Raw genomic sequence first — 22946 nt, forward strand, 5'->3', positions numbered from 1 at the left:
TTCCAGCGTATTTTTTTAAGCCCTGTGGGGCATTCCAGTGCCAGGAAAGTTTCAGAGCTTTCCTGAGCTCCCTGAGGTGCGAAATGCCCCTTTGGGAGTGGCTGGGTGGCTCAGGCGCAGCAATGCTGCCAGTCACCTCACCTAGTGGATGGGTCTGCCTAAGTAGCTATACTATTTGACACGCAAAACATATATTAAGATCACAGTTTGCAAATTCAGTTGCAATTCCCACACATCCCATGTTATGCTCATCTTCTTTGTGCCCCTCCCTGTCTCTGCCTGATTGGTATTTGATGGGATTTGGCAAGTGCCAGTCACACAATCCAGTAATGAAGGAGTTAATTGTTGCATGCTAATTAGTTAGTGAGGTCAGAAGTCAGTGACCAGGTAATTGATACCTATTGGTTGGGTGGGCTACATGCAGGTCTGCACGTAGGCTTTAGATATATGTTCTTTGTTGCACTCTGCACGTGGTCAGTTCAGTCTATCTATAGCTTAGTAGCCATGTAATAGTCTAAGCAGCAAGCTGGCTGTTGGTGCTAGCTAGTAAGAAAGATGTTTATTGTTTTTCTTCCAAGTTTCCCTTCCCTGTAGTAAGTAAACTTTATTTCAGTAAAGCAACTGGTCTCTGCTAATTGCATTAACTCTGCTAATTAAGTATTTATCCACACGACAGTATTTCTCACTGTAACTGTGGACATTCTAAGTGCCATCTGAAGCAGAGTTACATCCTTCTCAGTGCAATGACTTCAGTGGACAAGAGAGTGTTTCTCTGTTTAGAATTCAGCTGCTAGATCCTAGGCAGAAAGCTATAATTTTGCTTACAAAACTGTGTAAACTGTACTCTGACTATATAGGGTACTTACTATACTCTGCACAATGATAGTACTATATACAATAAAATCATAATACAAGAAGAGAAGAGTTTGGATTTGTACCCCGCCTTTCTCTCCTGTAAGGAGACTCAAGGTGGCTTACAAGCTCCTTCCCCTTCCTCTCCCCACAACAGACACCTTGTGAGGTAGGTGCGGCTGAGAGATTTCAGAGAGAACTGTGACTAATCCAAGATCACCCAGCAGGATTCTTGTGCAGGAGTAGGGAAACAAATCCAGTTCACCAGATAAGAATCCACCACTCATGTGAAGGAGTGAGGAATCAAACCCTGTTCTCCAAATTATACTGTACCACTCCTAACCACTATACCACACTGGCTTTCAGTGGCATCGTCAACCCTATGCAACTAACAGAAGATTTGCTCCGATTGTTGCCAACCAACAGGTGGGACCTGGAGATCTCCTGGTAGATTTCTGGGAGCTTCAGTTGGTACAGAATGCTGCAGCCAGAGTGTTGATTGGAGAAGGTTGTAGGGAAAATATCCCTTCTGTCTTGTTCTATCAACATTAGCTTCTGATTTGCTGCCAAGCTCAACTCAAGATGTTGGTATTGACCTTTAAAGCCTAGGACCAACATACATTAAGAACTGCCTACTCGCGTATGTAAGAACCCATACACCCATGTCATCTTCAGAGGTCTTGCTTCAGTTGCTCCCACCATCCGAAGCTAGACTGATGGCAACGAAGGGTATATGCTGAGAAAAAAAATCTGTTACAGTTTCAGGTCCAGGCTTCAGGCTTCAGGAGGTTGATTTTTTAAAATTTTAGACAGGTCGTTACTGGTTCATGTTTTATATCCGTGTCCTGTTTTTATGTCCAAGATTTTCAGAACCATTTTCTGCCCATGTGCACTGCAGACATTGTTCTGTTCAATGCACAGCCAATTCAAGGATCTCCCGCAAAGCATCCATGGTACATAATGCCATCAAAATTGCATTGCACACAATACTCCCTCTCATCAGCAGATCCCCTGAATCTCGGCTAGCAGCAAAGTAGAACCATTTTTCTGGCCCAATCAAAAGGAGATAATTTAAATGCATGCATACCTGCCTGTAGATCAATAAAGTGGGAATTCCTGACCACTGGTTTGCCATTTAACTTGTTCACAGGGCACTCATATATGGTATGCATGTGCAATGCATTCCTTATCCACAGTTTGCCTACAGAGGTGATAGCTGGTAGAGTTATATCCTTGCCAGGATCCAATCGGTTCCTCTTGCCTGGGAAAACAAGCAGAATTAAAGAACAACGTGGTAAGCATATGGTCCTGCTGGCTTGGTGAGCATGCTAATTCAAAACAGTAATGCAGATTTTCAGGGAGAATACGTTAGTTTGAATAAGAATCCTGGATTCCTAATATCATCATAGGAACCTGAAGTAACAACCCAGAGCCCTTCGGGGATGGGGCGGTATAAAAGTCCAAACAATAAATAAATAAATAAATAAATAAATAAAATAGTGATTTTCATTTTTGTTTTCAACTTGGGAGTATCATTATGCACACTCTGAATGGCAAACCAAGGAAGGGTCTTCTCAGTCATGGCACCAAACATTTAGAACTCCCTCCCAAAGAGGTTTGTCTGTCTCCCTCTATCGGTGTCTTTTGCCAGCAGGTGAGGACTCTTTTTGTTTTGTTTGAATAATGGTCACTGACTCTCCCTCTAGTGTTTTAATTGAATTATTTTACCTTTTTAACTATATTTTAATTTTAATTAAAGGTTTAACTATATTTAATTTTAATTAAAGGTTTTAATCTTTAAAATGCTTGTTGGTATGCCCTTACAATGTTCACGCAGATGGCCACAGATGAGCATTGAAAACAGTAAATAGGTAATACTGTTAGGGAATATGAATGGAAGTGAAACAGATACACACTTTGCCGTGTGAGACCTCAGGTGGGGTTCCCCCCCCCCCACACAGGTAACTTTCACTCTCTGTGCCTCACCCACTACTACCACACAACACACTTCCAGCTCATCCTCACACACCTCACTCTGCCCTCCCTCACATTCAACCACCACTTACCCACTTCCTCACCCATATTCAACACAGCTCTCTTTTACTAAAAGCAAACTGGAGTTTGCCTTTTTCTTCTAAGAAAATCCACGGGGTGGGGGCGAACCAACACTACTGGCTCCGCTTCTTTTGCACGTGGCCCTTTAAAAACCCAGGGAGCTGGCCTCGATCTGAGCGCCTCACCACCCTGCCTCTGCTGCCTGACTGGGATTGCCTCCTTGCCCCAGTTCTGCCTTCCCCAAGCCAGGACTGTGCATGTCAACCAGCCTCATGGACAGCGGGATTCGCACTCTGGACAGTTCCGTTGTGGAATGGAAAGGGTTACCTTACACTAAAAAAACAAGACACCACCATATAACAATGTGAATTGAAAAGGGAAAGAGGGATTCCATTTGACCACCCTAAAAGGCTATGCTGTGGATCATTGGACCCGCATGGACATCTGTGTGGGTTGCGGACTGTGATGAGAAGAAGACGACGAAGAGTTTGGATTTATATCTCCCCTTTCTCTCCTGCAGGAGACTCAAAGGGGCTTACAATCTCCTTGCCCTTTCCCCCTCACAACAAACACCCTGTGAGGTAGGTGGGGCTGAGAGAGCTCCGAGAAGCTGTGATGGCGTGTGTGGGAAGGACAATTGCCCCGCTAGTAGAGAATAAATTTCCTACATAAATGAATAAGTAGCTGAAGAAACTGGGTACAGCCAGTGTCACTAAGCCAAACAATCCCAGCAATTCTGTGAAGAAAGCACACTTTGCTACAGAAACACATCCATTCCCTGCCACGGCCTCACACAACTTGAGAAGGAAACAAGCCAGGGAAAGGGGAGCTTGAGCTCCCCGACAACAGAAACTGCCAAGAAGCCTTCATAAAACACCTCCACTGAAATGACATCTTCGGCCTTGGCCTTGCTCAGAGCAGCCTCCAGAAGAAGTCCCTGCTAGAGACTGAAAGCGATCCCAACAGAGAGCTATAAAGCACAACTTCTGACACAGAGTAAACAACCTGGAGAGAGAATGTAATATCCTCCATTCCTGGGAAAGTCTTCCATACGTTTTACCCTCAAGCAGGAACTAGATGAAGTTGTGGTGATTGCCTGCAGAGGGGGGTGGAGGGGAACAGCTCTGTCTCAATCAAGAGACTCACTCAGCTTATCGGCTGGTACCAGACGCCATGGCCAAAATGCAACAAAATCACAGACAAACCAAGGAATATGAGTTGTGAGACTCTGAATTAGGAAACCAAATAATTTATGCTTCATCCCTTGTGGAGGGAATATTGTATTTTAATAGTTGTAGTTTACTTCATTGTTGGTGTTTAAAAATTTGTCCCATTAGGGATACCGTAATCTGTTGCCGGGCAGACTAGATCCCCAAGTGCTGAAAGGAAAAGCAGAGTAGGGAGAGAAAAGAAAGATGGAGGTGAAAGCAGGACACGGGCTGCAAGAAAGACAGACGAATGAAACCTTGTTTTACGACTCCTGCCTTGTGTTGTCCTGCATTACCTGCACCAAATTGGTGATGCAACTGTGATCCACAGAGAGACTGCATTCAGTTCTTCCTAAGATCTGTTGCTGCAAGGACTGAGGAAATGCCTGGGTTTATTTTTCTTCTACTGATTTTCTGAACAGAACAACAGAACAGAACAATGCTTATCTTCCTAGTCTGCTACTTAGTTGATCGCTTCCAATAAAATTCTGAGCAACTGCTGGAACATTGCCTTCTGAACCACCAGCTACTTATTCCTGGGCTGAGGAATTCAGTTTACTTTCGACCTCCAACCAAGTAGTTTGGCTTCTTGGAAGCTCACAATTTGCTCTCAGTAGTACCACAGTGGCACCTCTTTCACCTCTACCTTTTCTCATGCCTGTCCCTGGAGAACCTCCATTCCCATGGGAACAATAGAAGTCCCATTTCAGTAATTATTTGCTGGCTTTAGAAACAACAAACCTTAATCCAGAAAGGGGAAAGGCGCTGCTTCTACACTGCTACCAGTCCTGAAGGACAGAAAAGAAAATAACTCAGAATTGTTTTTGTTTAGTTTGGAGGAGAAGCAAGGCCTAAATTCGAGCGCAGTTCTATAGGAGGAGTCCATCTGCAATGGAAGCTAGTGTTGCAATTTTTTGATAGCGGCCCTCTCTGGCACAAATTTTGGTGCAGTGCAGATTTTCTCTGTTTGGTATGTACGTTTCACTAGAAAAGCTGTTGCAGCTCAGTGGCGGGCGAAAGGAGAAGGCCAATAATGTACTGGAGTGAGTTTGTGAAGCATTTTGATTTCTTTTGGACAGCAAAGTGCTATCAAGGGAGAAAAAAAGGCGAAGGTGCTACGCTATCATTAAAGTGACTGACTAAGGTACCATTAAAACTGAAGGAAAAACTGACAGGCTGGGAGTTTTTCTCTTTGTCAATTAGAAGTATCTGAATTTTTTGGCATGCCCGGAGCCGTGTTTGGTCCTGAAATAGCTAGCCTCGGGTGTCAAGAATATCCAAACAACCATGAAGATGCCACTAGTCTACCCATTTGTGAGGACAACATAATATATAGTGTCTGGCTGTCCTGTGCACAAGAAAGAACACTCAAGTTATATTAAGCTTTGAGTGCCCAGGGATGTAAGAAAACAGCACATAAATACCAAAGATAAGAACCATTGTGAAGCTCTGGGAGTTCACCACAGTTTACCTCATGAGGCTCAAAAGCGAGAATTGTCTAATGAGATAAACTGAGCCCAGACAGGGAGAAAAGGTTTAAAGTACTTAATGACGGTAGCTGAAAGCCCCTGTAAGCACCTCAAGTTGCACCATGATCTTGAGAGGCCAGAACAATTTAGATTGGAATATCAGGAGATAGACAGTACTCCGTGACACATCGAGAACGGCAAAATGCCTCCATTTTCTTTATCCCAGCGATCTGTAGGGGATTAGTGAGGACCTCATATAGCTGAAGGGAAGAAGATGTTAGCCTTTGATTGGGATACCAGAGAAAGCTGGCAGGCTCAAGCAGCACTTACAGGCAGAGAAAAGCAAATGTGGCACACACTAGAGAAAATGGAGCTTTGTGGAAAAGAAATGACTGCAGAGAGAAGGGCAGTTAATACAAGAGTTACCAAATAGTATGGTGTCTGCGATCTGACCCTGGTTTGGAGGGACTTGACGCTGTATTCTGGTTAAAGGTAAGGAGGCATAAGAACTTATTAGTGCTTGGTTGGGAAACCACCAGGAATCTCATATAAATCTCCCTGAACATTTTAAGAAAAGGGGTTATACCTAGGGTTGGCCAATAGGTCTGAAGAAAAATGTCCTCTCCTTTTAACGGAGGATTAATGTGCTGAAATGGGCAGCTGAAGCTATTCATGGCATGGAGGTAAATAACATCACTGGGTAAATAAACCTTTATTAAAGAGATAGGAGAAGTCCACTGAAATCAGATGCTTAGATGGCACTGTAAGTATGACAATTAAAGTGGTGTTAGAGATTATTGCCTTAGGCTCAAAATAGCTAACAAGAATTTGCAAAGACACAAAGGGCCTTTCCCCACTTACCTTAAGCCCCGCGCTACTCTCCTCAAGTAGCGCGGGGTCCCCAGGCACTCCCCACGACAGGGGCGGTGACAGCGCAGCTGCCCCGACGCTGCTGCTGTCGCGCCCCCTCAGTGCGCGGCATCCCTGGCGCTGGAGAAAACGGCGCCTTTTGATGACCCAGTGCAGAGCGCGGGGTCGTGGGAATGCCTGGGCGCGCGCCAGGGATGCCGCGCGATGAGAGCAGCGCACGGCATAGGGGGGATAGGGGAGAGTGGGGAAACGCCCAAAAACAATCCCACAGTTGAGTAAAGTGTCTAATTATTAGTATTGTAGCTCACAGGACTCATCCCTTAAACATATGCTTTGGGTATGTCGAGTCATTCTTTTTTCTCGGAGGAAGTTGTTAACCATATTAATTTGGCATTAGAATGTTTATTGATTTTTGAGGGCTCTTATTCATTTAATTTTGAGGGCACTTATGTTCTTTTAAACTACCTGACTGTCTCTTGGAGGCTAACCAGCGGTCAACAAAATGAACCCCTCATGCCCTAAAAGACTCATACTACAACATTGGAAGGATCAATGCCCAACTCTTGTAAATCAATGAACTGAGGACCTTAGAACTTTTTCATTATTTGCATGCATGGCATAGAGATGACAATTGAATATGAAACTTTTAATGGAAATGTATCATTACATGTTGTGCGTCTATGTGCCACCACGGTTGTTATATGTTTGTTTCTACTTTCTACAGACTCCCCCCCCTTTTTTTTTAAAGTAGCTGCTGGATTTTGAGAGGTTTTTTTCCCTTTCTTGTTATGTTTCTATTCCTTTTTGAAAGAAAAAAATATTTTTTAAAACAGTCCATGGACAAGGCAAAAATATCATAAAGGTAAAAATCACAGAAGTTAAAAACGAATCATGTAGGAAGCAGGAGCCTTTACATAAAAGCAGGAGGTTTGTATGAAGCAGGTTTCCCTAAAGAAACATATGGTGTACATCAAACCATCCACAGACTTTGCAAAATTGGACTTTCCTACTTCCCACTCCTATTGCCTCCCACAGAGGTTCCAAAAATTGTTTGGGGGGGGGGGGGAATGGACTCTGAGGATCAGCCCTATAGGCAAAGGGGGGGGGGGTCTGCACTGGGAGGGGAGAACTGGTAGAAATTTCCATCCCTTATGTAAAAATGGAAATGCTGCTACATCAGAATAACTGCGTGGATGGATACAAGCAAGTCACTCAAAGATGCACTCTCTTTCCTGGCCCTTGTTCCTTTTGCCAGTTTGTATGCATTAAGATAATCAAAGCAATGCAAATGTAATGAAATAATGTATTGTCAAAGGCTTTCATTTGTTGAATCACTTCTCGAGTAAGTTGTGGTTTTAGGTTGTATGGTCAGAATTTTAAAAAGCATTTTCTCCTGATGTTTCACCTGCATCTGTGGCTGGTATCTTCAAAGAATCTATGAAGATGATCCTCTGAAGATGCCAGCCACAGATGCAGGCGAAACATCAGGAGAAAATGCTACTAGAACATGGCCATATGGCCTGGAAACCATACAACTCCCCACCGTAATGAAACAGTTTCTAATGTGGCCATTTTATTAATGGCAGAAACCTATAGCTGGTCTTTCCTCTAGCAACTTTTAAACAAACTCCACTGTACGAATGCACCCTCTCCCTCAACTTCAACAAGTTTAACTGAATCCTTATATAGGCATAAATGCAGCATACAGGCAGGCTTCAATATTCCCATTTTGTGTTCCCTTGGCTTTCTTCCTTGTGCCCTCTTAGCCATCCCAATGGGTCTCCATATCTTGACTTTGTAGTCCATTAGCTCTTGCAGCGTCTTATGCCACAGACGGATCTTTTATTGGCAAGTGATTCACCTGCAATCAAATTTGAGTGGTAGAAGCTGATTGAGAATCTTAGCATAGTAGAGAAGAACACACTGACCCTTTCCTTACAAAGGGACCAGAAGTAGTCCTGCATCATTGCTGTATCATGTCCTCTTCTACTGTATCTCGTACAGTAAAAGGTAATCAAGGAGACATCACTCATGTTCCCAGGTGGATTTGAACCTTTCAACTATTGGCAAAGCTCCACAAAGATGAAGCTTTTAAATTATTTGTAAGTTGTCTTGATAGCACCTTGAGCTGTAAGGCAAGATAGAAGTCATAAAATAAAGTAAATTTATTCTGGCTAAAAGTGAAGCTGTTAGATTTGATTTTCCTGTTTGTGAAAGCTTACCTATTCATCCCCATTTTCTATTTCCCCACAATAGCCATCTTTATATTTAATACCACATGATATGACCACTACACTAGAACCACTATATAGCTGATTTAAATGTTTATCTCCTTATAGGCACCTACTAACAAAAATCCAACTTTTCTTTATGCAGTATAAGCAAACCGGTGTCATTTTCCATTTTAAAGAAGTTTCATGCGCTCTACAATATTGAAAAAAAATTAAGTGCCTTCTTGAGAAGATTTATATGTACCTCATGCTCAACATTTCTAATAAAAATTGGTTGTTTGAACTCAACTATGTCCATGTGTTCAATTCCCATTGTGTCTCATATGCAATGCATATGGCCAACACTTTCACACTGAAAGCAATTAAAACCAGCCTTAGCTGTAGGCAAAACAGATTTTGACCAAGGGCAGCAGATTGCAACAGGTGAATCATACTTGCAGTAAGTTTCAGTAGCCGTTATGAGATGGTCATATTTTCACAGCTACATGCTTATTATAATGATGCTGGGTTGTTGTTTTTTATATTGAATCCTGTTCTGCTACCTACATGAACCTGCCTTGTAGCAAAATATCATTGGAATATCAAGATTAGTATTGTCTAGCCTGACCAGTCACAGTCTCTATGGTCTCAAGTAGAGGCCTTTCATATCACCTACTGCTAAAAGCCACAGATATTTGCAGTGGAGCTTTCTGCATGTAGAACACATACTCTACCACTGAGCACTATTCCTTCCTAGTGCCATATGTTGATTTTCTGATTTGCCTTCACCCTTACAAAGCTACCTATGGAGGCCAAAATTTAAACTTCCATGTATTACAAAAAGTTAATTTCTATATTACCATGTTACTCTGAGAATTGTCCTGCAGTTTACCCCAATTCTTATATAATTCCAAGGTCATTACATTGCACACAATATGAAACTGACTTCATAAAGCAACCTTGACAAATACTGCTTTGTCATTTCCCAGTCAGTCCTTCATCTTCAGTGAAGTGGTAGATTGTGGGGGAAATTGGAGCACACCTCAACTGACAAAATACTGTTTTGGCTACGAAAAAATCTTTATTCCTCTAGTGTGGCTCAAGTACACTGTGGAGAAAAGGGTGAATGTACAAAGTGCTTCTGCCTTTACAGAGTGAAGCAAGGCAGCCTTTTGGCACCCCTACTTTTCAGTCTCTACTTCAATGACCTTGCAACTGCTCTCTCCTCAGCAGAATTTCATCCTCTGTACTCATCTTCAAAGTCATTAACCCTACTCCTTTATGCAGAGGATGTCATTCTTATGTCTTGTACCTAGGTCAGCTTGAGAAAACTATTAAACCATTTCTCAAAATACTGCACATTTGAGGAATTCAAGATCAAGTATTCAAAATCAAAGGTTATGGCCTTCTCTAAAGCCAAGAAAACCACTTTTTTGACTTAGAGAATTGATGCTATCCAATTAAAACAAGTTTCCAAACGTCAGTACCTAAATCTAATTTACGAGAGAAACACAGCAATGTTCCACCAAGGGTCTAAAAAAGGCACCAATATCAATGGCTTAGTAGGATAATCCACAGGACAAGTTCTTCTCACCTTCCTCAACTTCATGAGGCTTCTTTTGACCACTTCCACATAGCAAATGTATAACAAGTTGCAGTCACAATAAAGGAACACTTTTCGTGTTTTCACATTCACATGTATCCGTGCAGGCAGCAATTAGAGCCCACGGAAACAATTCGGGTTGCTTCCGTGCCTTTGCAAGGAGATGGGTCTATTTTTTAAAAAAATTACTTCCCACCTATGTGTAGGTACACAGGCATGCACAAATGAACCATCACAGCTATGCCAATGTCCCACGATACGACCATCTGCACCTGCACAGCTATGCAGATGCAAGCCGCAACATTTTTAAAAAGGAAAAGGGAGGCAAATAAAGTGCCTCCTGCCTGGCCGTTCGCACACAAGCAGCTGTAGCCCAAGGTTTTTTTAAAGGTTCGCTTGTTTAGCGATTTCAAAAAACCCAGGTTGGGGGAAATAACACAGGGCAGACTCATTTGGGGATCGGGATCTGTGCGAAGTCCCCTCCCCCCAAACAGGTTTTTAGTGTCCTACACCTGTGTTTATTGGCCCATGCGGAAGGGGCCCTAAGCCACCACCAATCACCTAGGGAGCAAGATCCACACATACCCTATTACACATGTTATGTTATGTTTATTCAATTTATGTGCTCAGTGGCTTCATTAGGGAAGTGTGGAGCCCCCAAAGCCCCCAGGTCTGTTGCCTCAATTTACTCTACCCAAAGTACAGTATGGTTTAGTACTGCATAATGTTGATCAATTAAAAGCCAGATTATAGTTGAATTAAAATACAGTCATTGTTTGGTAGCCCTGATTCTAATCTGTTCAACTTGTTTCTCCTGCAATGAGAGTAAGCCTGGTCATAAACGGACAGGTGACCTCTACCCAGTTTCTCTTCACCTTCATTTTTATATTTAAAAATGATGTCAGGAATGCTTTTATAAATTTCCCAGACACCGTGTTGTGTCATGTATAGACACCTGTTCTCTGACATATTGTGGACGCTGTGGGCTAGATCATAAATATGCATTTACATGACGACAATGGTGATAACAGATATGAAGCAAATAGAAAATCTCACATTCAACAAGAGAAAACTTCATATTTTTTTTCATCAGCCTATATGTCTTGCTCTCAAATTCATTTCTTTCCACTGGATACAATCTAATATAGTGCAAGAGCATCATAACCGTCTCTGTGCCAGTACCTGTTGAAATATACATGGCCACCACCTGGGGTGTGGATAAAACCTTAAAATGGAGAATAAATAACTTATTGTAAAGAACCAGATATCCAATTGTTATTCACAATAATAGAAAAAGAGCTCCTGGTTTATAATTTACGGACTCCATCAGGTTCGTATCTTTATGGCGCACTGAAGACATATATCAAGTAAAAGAGAGAATGAGCATTTACTTTTCCATTAGGAAAAGGAGGAGAAAGACAAGGCAGCTTGATATATCAATGCTAGCTGTATCGGGGTGGTGGGGCAAGCCCCATAGGGTTGAGAAAGAACGGTAGTTGCACAAATGAATACAGATTTGATGTCATGGGATCATGAGAGGGATATATGAAAACCCACCAGTGCAGAAGCAAATGTTAATGCTTTTAAACTAGAGGGATGTGAAATCTAGAAAAATAATCAACTAAGCCTGAGAGTCAAACAGACGCAGGACATCAACCTGAGAACAGATTTGTGCTTTTGGCCCCGAGCCAGATGAGGAATGAATTCCTAATGGAGGTGTTGTCTTCCTATTCCATGCATGGCGGAACACAGGGCAACATTAATCATCAGTGGAGTCTTAAGAGCAAATCTTCGGACCTGTAAGCTAACTAGCACTGAACTGTGCATCTTGCCCTCATGGCAAGAACAAAAATCAAATGCCGTAATATCACAGCAAATGGAAACAGGTAGGAAAAAAAAATACAAGGTATACAACCACCACCACCACCAAAAAAAAAAAACCAAATAGGAAAGAGATTTGAAGACTGACATTTGGACATTGTGTTTCATTTTTCAGAACAGATGGCTATTATGTGGAAGGCAGGAAATATGACATTTTTCACTAGCTAGCAGTGGGATTCTTGTTATATCTGTTACCTGCACTCCATGTGAGAGTCAGGGAGAAAGAATGCATTTATTCACTTTACCAGTGCATTGCCAAAAGCAGTCTCAAAGCCTGAGACCTAACCTAGTTATGAGTGGCTCTCCTATTGGGGAGGACCTGGGAATGTCAAATGCACTGACTTCGGCACCGTCCACTGTCATACTGAAAACACAGCAAGAAGTAGAAGGAAACAGTTCTTCTGAGATGCCTTGTAAACCAGGGACAGTGTGGCATGAACAATCCCAGCACAGCAAGAATGGATCCCAAGTTGTTATTAATCATTACCAAACCAACATTAAACTTTATGTTCTCATTCTTATTAGGATACTCTAAAATATGACTGGATTTCCTACTTAGCTACAAAGCTGAGTGATCATGAGCTAGTCACTCTGTTTCAGCAAGACTTATTTAACGGGCTACATCACCCAGCAGTGACTTCCTGTTGTGAATTAATTGCCACTAGTACTCTCCTCAGTCATCAGTGCAGCAGTGGCGTAGGAGGTTAAGAGCTCGTGTATCTAATCTGGAAGAACCGGGTTTGATTCCCAGCTCTGCCGCCTGAGCTGTGGAGGCTTATCTGCGGAATTCAGATTAGCCTGTACACTCCCACACACGCCAGCTGGGTGACCTTGGGCTAGTCACAGCTTCTTGGAGCTCTCTCAGCCCCACCTACCTCACAAGGTGTTTGTTGTGAGGGGGGAAGGGCAAGGAGATTGTAAGCCCCTTTGAGTCTCCTGCAGGAGAGAAAGGGGGGATATAAATCCAAATTCTTCTTCTTCTTCATCCCCTCACAGCCACCTTTTCCCCACCTGTGCACCACTGGAGGGCTTTGGCCAGCTGTTTTTCTCATCTGCAGTTTCTATATTGCCATAGCATTCCATAATAGGGATATAGCAACAAAGCTATTGTGCTGCAGCAATTTTTTTTAAAAAAACTGGCAAAAATCCTTGTGACTGTACAGCGAGCAAAATGGCAGCCACATGGAGAGGTCAGCACCCTGATATTTGAAAATATGCACCTTCCCATCCAGATGATGTGCTAACTTGCCTGGCTGCATGCTTTCTGCAAATAGTGAATCAGATGTGGGAAATATCGGTGGAAAATCTGGAAAGTAGAGCATTGAAGAATGTTGTGTAGATACTCCAAGAAACACCACTCCTGTTTGGAAGCCAAGGTGGCGGGGGAAATGAGTATACATCGGGGGTTGTTATGAGGATGAAATGCAAATGAACATCAGAATACATAACATTGGGGGCTAATGACAAGGGAATTCTGTCACTTTTGAAATGTATTAACATTTCATCTCATTTTTCATCTTTTAACATTATATTCCACATTTTGAAGATGTGCAGTTTCTACAGTACAGAACAAGGGAAATTGTGTAACTGAAATAATTTCGTGAAGCAATCAGTTAGCTCAGCCCAATTTCTCTGCTTTCCCCCAAGGTGTATTTTTTTATGAAAGAAGGAACTACTTTTCATTCCCAAATTGGAATACACCCAAGATGCTTTATTTTGAATGTGGGTTAGCACCTTATCCAGTGAAGAGGAAATAATTAGATTACTCTTGACCATGCAACCTGCTGGATTACTCAACAGTAATCCCAAATTGAGATTTTTGAAATTGGAGGTTTTTGAAAAATGAGGTTCGAAGGAAATTGATGAGAAAAGAGGAGGAAATTTTGTCCAAGAGTGAACAATTCTTCACTTCCAATGCTGAGGCAATATGAAAAGAAATAATGAAGACGGTTTGGTATAAAGTAACAACGGCAGAAACAATCACTTAAAAATAATAGCTAGTGAGACTTAAAAGAAGATTTGAGTCAGATCCAAGACTGGCTATAACCTCAGCCCCCAATCTTAGATTGATTACTGAGAGATAATGAGGTAAACTGACAAGAAAATGATTTGCCTTTTAAAAATGAACCAAAATAAATTTTATTCAGGAAGAAGCATGCAACTGTGGTAAATATTAACAAATATTTATTTGGGGTTTTTTTTGGTCATTTAGATAATATTTTGCAGGGATCTGAAGGTGCTTCTTTTCAACCCAGTAATACCACACAGAGACACAAAACACTGAAAAGTTCATCATGCTATAGTTTCCTTCCTATAGCATGATAAATGAAAAGCAACCAGGATTTTTTAAAGTGGGAAATGTACCACAAGAATACAGAATGAAGGTAAAGAAGCTCCACAGAGAACAGACGTATTAAACATGTATTAAAGGTGAATCATGATTTACAACAAAGTCTCTCTAGCACAATGGCTTTTAGACAAAATATCAACCAAACTACCAAAACATTAAGATTAAACTGTTAAAAGAATGCAATCAATTAAAACATTTCCTTTATTAAAAACAAAAACAAAATTTAAATTTAAATAAGCCCCAAACAGGCACAAAAGTAAGAGCCAGAGGGAACAGAAAAGAGAAAGAGCCGTATAAGAGTTAAGATGTTTCCTTGTTTAAAATGTTTGCTCAAATTTTAAGAGCTGCTGAGATATCTGATTTTCTTTCTCCTATAAAATTAGCAATATATGCTTCTTTTGAAGCAGGAAACCGAAATGCTGATAAAAAGTAAATAATGGACAAAAGGGATTGTATCCTAGCAACTTTTCTGTAGGCAAAGGAAGAAATAGGGACTTCTGACCACCAAAAAGACCGTTCCCGAAACTGTGGGATTCATATCTACAAAATGCACTAGACGTTTTGCGCTGTTGAGGCTGCAGTGGAAACTTGAAATGTGAATTTCCTCTATGCCATTGACAAGATTGCTCCTCATTAACCTTGGGCCTTTCCCCACTCACAGTATGTTGCGGGCTAATCTCGTCAAATGACCCGGGGTTCCTCAGCGCTCCCCACTGCACCAGCAGCCACAGCGCAGCCCCCCTGAATCTGGTGCTCTCCCACCTCCTTAGCTCACGTCAAATTTGCTCCTGTCTAAACAGCAACTTTTTGCAAACGCCGCACTTGCCGCGGGGTGGTGGAGATTTGGCATGTCAGCGCAAAATTGATTTTCGCACCGTTCGCTGTAACGTGCAACCTTCCAACCAATCAGGCAACAGCAGAGGCGGTTCATGCGCATTGCGCACGCAGGCTTCTCCATTTTTTTAGGACAGGTGTCCTTGTTGGCACGCCCACTCGTTGGGCTGAGCGAACGTGAATAAGAACCGTGAATTCAGAGACTCTCCCCCCATTTTCTCCCCAATGGCGCTGCAGCACGATTGAGGAAGAAAGGCAATTTTTTGCATGCCGCCAGGAAAGAGCCAATCAGAGGCCACAGCAAGAAGTGGAAAAAATGCAACAAGCAGCTTTATGATTATGTGGGCACATGGCAACATCGCTTTTAGAATTTACAAAACGCAACAGTGATGACGTGTGCACATGGCGACGTTTCAACATCGTTTTTACTGTTCGAGCTCCATAGTTGCACGCCAGCCAATCACAGCAGGGACCCACGCTCCCGAGTGCTGCTGAGCGCGCGGTCTTGGGGAACGCTCATTATTTAAGTGAGGTTTTTAAAGCGAAAACAGCTGTGGGGAGCTCGCTTCCATGCTCAAAAGCAGTGGAGTCAAATGGATGCGGTTTAAATGACCTTCCAAACGGTGAGTGGGGAAAGGCCCCTCTTCTGCCCTTAGGAAGAAAGCCAGCCCCATTATTTACTTCAGAGTGGGTTACCTAAAGAGACTAGAAGATATCTGGAAAGACACTGGAGGAAAATGTGCACTGAATCCGACGGAGCATGCTACACAACCTGCTGAAAAATGTATTTTCAAAGGTTTTCATGGCCAGAGTCAACTGGCTGTTGTGGGTTTTCTGGATTGTGTGGCCGTGATCTGGTAGGTTTTGCTCCCAAATGGCTGGCATTGTCAGAGGCATGTCATGGTACAATGTGTTTTAAATACATCCCATTGTGACATGCTTCTGAAGATGCCAGTTTTAGATACAGACAAAACATTAGGAGCTAAGACTACCAGACCACAGCCACACAGCCCGGAAAACCCTCAACAACCCATTTAAAATCTTATGAGGCAGCAGTGACAGTGGCACAGAAATGTTATTTCTCTGCAGCTGTTGCATCAGCTACCCTCTAAACTTTTTAAGGTGTCCCACCATCTGCTGACTCCTAAATCTGAACATTTACTATCTCAGGAACTGGCAATTAGCTGTAATACCTTCGTGAGGTTCTTTGCTGACAAAATAACATGAATATGCTCTGATCTGGTTGCTGTTGGTAAGACAGGTCTGACAGATGAAATACCAAATATATAATCTAGTCTGATTATGGACCATTTTGACCTGGTTACTGCGATGGATGCTGACAGGAACTTGGGATTGGTGAAGGCCATCACATGGGCACTGGACCCTTGCCTATCATAGCTGCTAAAATCATCTAAAACTACATAATTAAGCCCTTGATTACTATCATAAATCAGTCCCTAACCCAGGGAACTTTTCCTTTAGTGCCTTTTCTATAAAAATCGCCTAAAACATTTGTAAAACATTTTCAATCTCCCCTTTACCACGATGTTTGTCTTCACTCACCCCCTCAAAATGATTCATAGCTGCCATTAGGTCCCCCCCCTTTTCTTTTAGTCATTTGTTGAATCGATGTTTCACTGCTTCTTGCTGCGATTCTCTGTAACTCGTATAATCGATGTTTCAAAACTTATTTCAGTGCTTCTTGCTGTGATTCTCTGTAGCTCATATAATCAATGTTTCAAGAACTTTACCAGCCCCCTCAAATTATAAAAACACATAAAAATGATGAAAATAAACAGACAAGAGGGAACAAAGTGAGCTCAGTGACATGATAAAATGGCACCAAGGAGGGAGTTCAGGGGCAGCACAGAGGCATGGAAAGTGTAATAGATAGATCACACAACAAGTGAAAACATTTTCAAAATGTTTCAGACTAAAGAATAAAAGGGGATTAAAAGGGGATTCATTTAAAACATTTTGAGACGAGAAACAAAACATTTTGGGGGCATAAGGGGGGGGCAATGCAAAACTCCATGGAGGAAACATTTTATTTCCTGCCTCAAAACATTTTAAAAGGTTTGTGTGGAAAGGGCCAAGCACTCAAACAAGAAGACATCCATCCACTACTCAAAAAACTTTCCCTATGTAAAAATGATGTTGCTCAGTCTCTAACCTTATAGGTAAAGTGATTGAGATAACAGACCAATTCCAAGTTTTCCTGGATAACGAATGGACTTTAGATCCTTTCCACTCTGGTTTCAGGCCAGGCTAAGGACAGAGAGAGCTCTGACAGCTTTAGTTGATGAACTTCGCCTGAATGTGTACAACGGTTGTACTTCTTCGTTGCTCCTCCTGAATCTGTATGCAGCCTTTGATACAGTAAACCATATGTCCTAATGAGGTGTTTGGAGGCAGAAACAAGGATCAGAGGGATGTGCCTTAGACTAGTTGAAATCAGTTCTCATGAAGCAGACTCAAAGGGATTGGAGACCAGCTGTCTTAAGTCTTGGAGTTATCAATTGATAAGCCTTTATTTGGCATAATACAGTAGAATCATAACACAATACAAAAACTGTAATAAAGGAGTATACAGATACAAAAGTGTGAGTTAAAATATAAACTATTGGTTATGCATCACCTCCAGTAAAAAACTTGCTACCAATTCACAAATTTCATTGTCAGAATTGTCTAAGAGGAAAGGGAGTCTACCTGACTCTCCCATTTCTCTGGGTATCCTAGAAAAGATATTGGAATATTTTTAATCTGATGTTTGCGGATTTAGGGCAGCAGAGCAATTGATGTGCCAATGTTTCAATTTGCTGTTCACCACAAGAGCACACCCTTTCACTCATTTCCAAGTTGATAAATGTACCACACAATAAAGCAGAGGGAAAAACATTGAAACGAGCAAGTGTGAGAGCTCTTCTCTGAATAGGATTAGTCAAAAAATACAAGTAGGGAGCCATCCTGTTTTGATGTAGGGGTATTGAGAGATGTAAAGGTGAACAAGTTTTCATAGCAGCCCTAATTAAATTAATCCATTCATTTTCCAACAATTTTTGTTTTAACAAGCTATAGGATTCTGAACTGAATAGCGGGAAAAGCGAGTCGAGGGATATACCAAGTGACAGGGGCGTACCTAGGCAAACTGGCGCCCGGGGACAAAACCTGAGTTTGGCGCCTCCCCCCCCGCCCCCAGGCCCGGTTAAAACAAAATTGAAAGTGATGCTGTTTGGGGGTGGATTCTCCCCCACCCTGAAACAGCATCACTTTTGAGGGTTGGAGATTCAGATGAAACAAATAGCAGATTCAGATGGAATCTGGGCAAATTTGGGCACATTCGGACAAAAATTGTCCGATTATGTCCTGCCCAAATATGAACAAATGCGGATGCAAGGTATTTGGGTTGGGGGGGGGATATTTTTGGTGTTTTTTCGACCTGCAGGGAGCGCATTTTTAAAACTAGCGGCACCATGATTTCAGGGCATCATCAGCCCTGATGATACCACCCAAGTTTGGTGATGTTTGGTTCAGGGGCAGCAAAGTATGGACACCCAAATGGAATGCCCCCATCCCCATTGTTTTCAATGGGAGCTAACAGGAGATGGGGGCTACCAATTTGAGGGACCATAACTTTGGTCCCCCTGAACATAACTTCACTAAACTTGGGTAGCATCATAAGAATAGTTAACAGATGATACCCTGAAAATTTGATGTCACTAGCTTTAAAAATACACCCCTTCCAGGCACCCCAAGAAATTTGCCTAAGATTCTTTGTTTTGCAGTGACTTTGCTCCATTGTAGCTAATGAGGAATTTCTGAGGCAGGCTGCACATTTTTGAAGATAGAGGTGCCAGACTTTCAAGGTGGCTCCAAGAGGCCTTGAGTAATAGCATCCAAGCTTGGTGAGCTTTGCTTCTGGAGTGGGGGGGGGAGTTGAGAGAGTTCTGAGAGAACTCAGCCCACAGGCTTTCATATGCAGGAGCGGGGAAACAAAATAAGCCTTTTGGGGGCCCATAAAATTGAACCCCCAGAAGCAAAGGTCTCCAAACCTGGATGCTATTACCAGGAGGCCCTCCTGGAGCCACCCTGAAAGTCTGGTGCCTCTATCTTCAAAAATGTGCAGCCTGCCTACACACTCCGAAATTCCCCATTGGCTACAACGGAGCAAAGTCACTGCAAAACAAAGAATCTTGGGCAAATTTCTTGGGGTGCCTGGAAGGGGTGTATTTTTAAAGCTAGTGACACCAAATTTTCAGGGTATCATCTGTTAACTATTCTTATGATTCCACCCAAGTTTGGTGAAGTTATGTTCAGGGGGACCAAAGTTATGGTCCCTCAAATGGGTAGCCCCCATCTCAGGTTAGCTCCCATTGAAAACAATGGGGATGGGGTCACCCTCTTTGGGGGTCCATAACTTTGCTTCCCCTGAACCAAACATCACCAAATTTGGGTGGTATCATCAGGACAGCCTCTGGATGCTACCCTGTCATTTTGGTGCCGCTAGCTTTAAAAATCCGCCCCCTGCAGGCCGGAATGTGAAAAAACACTTTAAAATTTTAAAAACACACAAACGACCCTGTAATGTTGGCGCCCCCCCACATGACCAAATGGGGGGGCGCCCGGGGACATAGGGTACCCCCTGTCCCTAGGCAGAAACGCCACTGCCTGACATCCATCACAGTTCCCAGTAGAGCTAGTACAGTGTGGTAGTTAAAGTGTTGGACTAGGACTGGGGAGTCCTGGGCTCAAATCCCTGAGAAGAATAGAAGAAGAGTTTTGGATTTATATACTTCCCCCTTTCTGTCCTGTAAGGGGCTTACAAACACCTTCCCCTCCCCACAACAGATGCCCTGTGAGGTAGAGGGGGCTAAGAGAGTTCTCAGAGAACTGTGACCAACCCAAGATCACCCAGCAGGAAAGCAGGAGCAGGGAAACAAATCTAGTTCAGCAGAGAAGAGTCCACCTTTCATGTGGAGGAGAGGGGAATCAAACCCACTTCTCCAGATCAGAGTCCACCTGCTCTTAACCCAGTGGTGGGATCCAAAAATTTTAGTAACAGGTTCCCATGGTGGTGGGATTCAAACTGTGGCGTAGCGCCAATGGGGCTGGACGGGGCACGATGGTGCGTGGCCAGGCATTCTGGGGCGGGGCATTTCTGGGCTTGGGCAGGAAACGAATGCACTCAGGCGCAGGCTGTCACGCACTCCGGTGCACCTCCTGCTAAACTGCTTCAAGTTCTGCGCGCTACTGCTGAGAGGAGGGGCTTAACTAAGGCAAAAATCAAGTGGCAAAATCACCAATTAGTAACCCCCTCTCAGCACACACAAATAATTAGTAACCTACTCTCGGGAACCTGTGAGAACCTGCTGGATCCCACCTCTGTCTTAATAACTATACCACACTGGCTGTCAGTCAAAAAGCTCCCTGTGAAACTGTGAAACAGTAAGTCTCTCTCAGACTCACTTGTTTCAAGAGGTTGTTGTAAAATTGAGGGGGGAACTACTAATGCCATTTGGGAAGAGCAGGACAAAGATGTGATAGATAAGTTTTGTAGCTTTGTAAATATGTGGTTTCTCAGATGCATTTTTTAGATGTGATATTTCCATTTCTTGACCCTTCATTTTACCTCCTACCTTAAAAGATTTTTGTTCCTACTACAGAGATTCAGAAAAGGAATCCTGCTTTGAAATAACTTGATGTCATAGCTAACAGCCATTCTTGCTTCATTGTGATACCCTACACTGCTTTTGGGTCTCGCCTTCAGTTTATGGGCTATTTTGGTCAACTGGATTAACCCACCAACACGCCACCTCTTCTGGGTGGATCGTCGTAGCTGTACAATCCCGGCAATTTTTTTTTTATTCCCCTCCTCTGAACACTTCTCCTGAGATCTCTGCTGGTTAAAACCCAGTGTGCTACTTGACCTCACCTTACCTTTTGTACTGTGCCTCTTTCAGAAGATTAAAGCTCAGCGACAGTATGCGCTTCACATGAATTATATTCCACGCGAAGAGATCCTGAGTGACCTTTTACGAAAGATCTACGAGAGATCATTTCTCAAGAAGCTAGGGGTAGTTTTGTTTTATGCCAAACATTTTCTTGCAAGGAGTTTGCTATCCCACTGTTAGAATCCAGATGGGAGCAACTTAATGGTGCTAACAACTATAAATGCTTTTATTTATTCATTAAGCTGCCATTGTTCCCTAAGTAATAGCTCGTACTGTTGTATATAAGTCAAGCAGATTTCTGAAGGAGCCAAAGCACTACACAATTAAATAAATAAAAGGATAGCTGTTGATGCCTACAAACTGCTAACAACCGCTGCTGGAATGTTTGGAATAAGCAGAAGGGATCATTGCTTTGACAGCAACACACAGCGCGGTCTAGGGTTGTGAGGCCTGAATCCTGCCATGGCAAATCACAAATCTGACATTTCACACCTTTTTGGAGGGTCTGTTTATGTAGCTTGCGGTGCCGCCCTAAGCCAAGTTATACCTTTCAAAGGACATTTACTTCAGTGGACTTAGAATTATGTAACTCTGCTTCAGATGGCACTGTTGGCGTGTTCTGCCAAACAAAAAGGTAGCAGTACTGACCAGCAACTTCAAGTGGTCTCATTCTTTAGAAGCATTAGAAATAGCATTTTCTATAAAGGAACATATCAAACCAATCTTCTGGGACCACCTTCTGTAATACTACCCAATTCACCAGTAAAGATCGTCATCTCAAGGCCTTCGATAATTGCCTCCACCTTCACGAGGCAGACAGTAGTTAGGAATGGGGTTTTCTCTGAGGTGGCACCTTTTGCCCTACAAGCTAGGTAACACACCTCACCTTAGAGCCCTCCTCATTGAAGTCTACCCAGTGGCTATCCTGTTTGCATGTAGGTGAATAGATACATATAGGGAAGGGGGACTCACCTCACAATCCAGTAGTCGTTCTCACACTAACAAGTATGCTTTATCTATTTATATAATAGTGTCACTCATGTCCCTTTAGGGGAGACTAGTCAGGCTAGGAAGTCATCAAACTATCCAGTTACCTCAGCTACCAGCCTTTACTCCACCAGACAAAGGAGAGAAGCTATTAATAGGATTTTTCTCCTAAAGAATAAAGAGAAGATCCAAAGCACTGCATCCTTTTTGCTATAAGAACATAAGAACATAAGAACTAGCCTGCTGGATCAGACCAGAGTCCATCTAGTCCAGCACTCTGCTACTCGCAGTGGCCCACCAGGTGCCTTTGGGAGCTCACATGCAGGAGGTGAAAGCAATGGCCTTCTGCGGCTGCTGCTGCTCCTGAGCACCTGGTCTGCTAAGGCATTTGCAATCTGAGATCAAGGCAGATAGGTAGCCATAGATCGACTTCTCCTCCATAAATCTGTCCAAGCCCTTTTTAAAGCTATCCAGGTTAGTGGCCATCACCACCTCCTGTGGCAGGATATTCCAAACACCAATCACACGTTGTGTGAAGAAGTGTTTCCTTTTATTAGTCCTAATTCTTCCTCCCAGCATTTTCAGTGAATGCCCCCTGGTTCTAGTATTGTGAGAAAGAGAGAAAAATTTCTCTCTGTCAACATTTTCTACCCCATGCATAATTTTATAGACTTCA

At 42.7% G+C, this 22946-nt stretch overlaps 1 pseudogene; it reads right to left on the reverse strand.

The window, feature by feature from the left end:
• The window catches only part of LOC125437965, a 72966-nt pseudogene that overhangs the window by 34474 nt on the left and 15546 nt on the right, over window positions 1-22946 (reverse strand).

This window comes from Sphaerodactylus townsendi, linkage group LG01 (assembly GCF_021028975.2).
Source record: "Sphaerodactylus townsendi isolate TG3544 linkage group LG01, MPM_Stown_v2.3, whole genome shotgun sequence".
NCBI classification, from domain to species: Eukaryota; Metazoa; Chordata; class Lepidosauria; order Squamata; family Sphaerodactylidae; genus Sphaerodactylus; species Sphaerodactylus townsendi.